This window comes from Octodon degus, unplaced genomic scaffold, assembly GCF_000260255.1.
Source record: "Octodon degus isolate 3935 unplaced genomic scaffold, OctDeg1.0 scaffold00263, whole genome shotgun sequence".
Taxonomy (NCBI): Eukaryota; Metazoa; Chordata; class Mammalia; order Rodentia; family Octodontidae; genus Octodon; species Octodon degus.
Window position 1 is genome coordinate 1,033,088 of NW_004524839.1, and position 950 is coordinate 1,034,037.

The following is a 950-nucleotide window of genomic DNA, read 5'->3' on the forward strand; positions in this document are numbered from 1 at the left end:
TCCCTCTCTTCTTCCCTCTCTCTTGCCCTCTCTCTCTCTTCTCTCTCTCTCTTACCCCTCTCTCTTCCCTTGGGAAGTATCATTTTTATAATTTTTGTTAATGATCTATATTTTCTTTTTTTTGTTTTATTTTATTTATTTTTTGTTAATTTTATTGAGAAGCAAGTAATGAGACAGTTTCAAAACTGGTTAGTAGGACAATTTCAATACTTAATACATTGCATATTGTTGTCTTCATAGCGGTTATTCATAGTACAAGATGCAGATGTGATATCTTGTCCAAACACTATTAGTACAAACCTTTTTTCTCATTGAATTAAGAGAAGTTAACTGTATATCTATCTTAACTATTTTGTATATACAGGTACAAAATGGTCCTTCATTTATATCTCCTTTTTTGTTTAGTTTTGTCAGAGATGGGCATTCCATTGCCATTTAAATATTGTGGGTTGTGTATGCCTTGCTTTATCTTGGTCTTAACCATACAGCAGAAAGGTATAAAAATGAGGTATAAAAAGTGAAAGTAATGAAACAAGCCCATCAGGCTATAGAAGAAATAAGATCAGAGAAAGTCTCTCAGGTTCAAAAAGAGATGACAACAATTGAGAAAAATTGCTCAACACAGCTAAAGACAGATAAAAATAAAATAGAGTAAATAGAATAAATGATGGAAACACTAAATAAACAATATAGTAAATAATTAGAATGCATGACAGATTCCAACAGATATCTACAAAATTAAGAATTCCATTGAAAGCTGACAAATTGCTTCAGTGAAAATGAAGAGAGATTTTCAGACTTCAAAGAGAGTTTTGCAGCTAAGGAAAGTGAAAGTTAGATCTCTTAAAACTAACAAGGAACCAGGAAATTATAATTCAGCAGCTGCAAGATCATGAAAAGAAAAACAACATAAGAATAATAGGTGTCAATGAAACAGCAAGAGACAACAT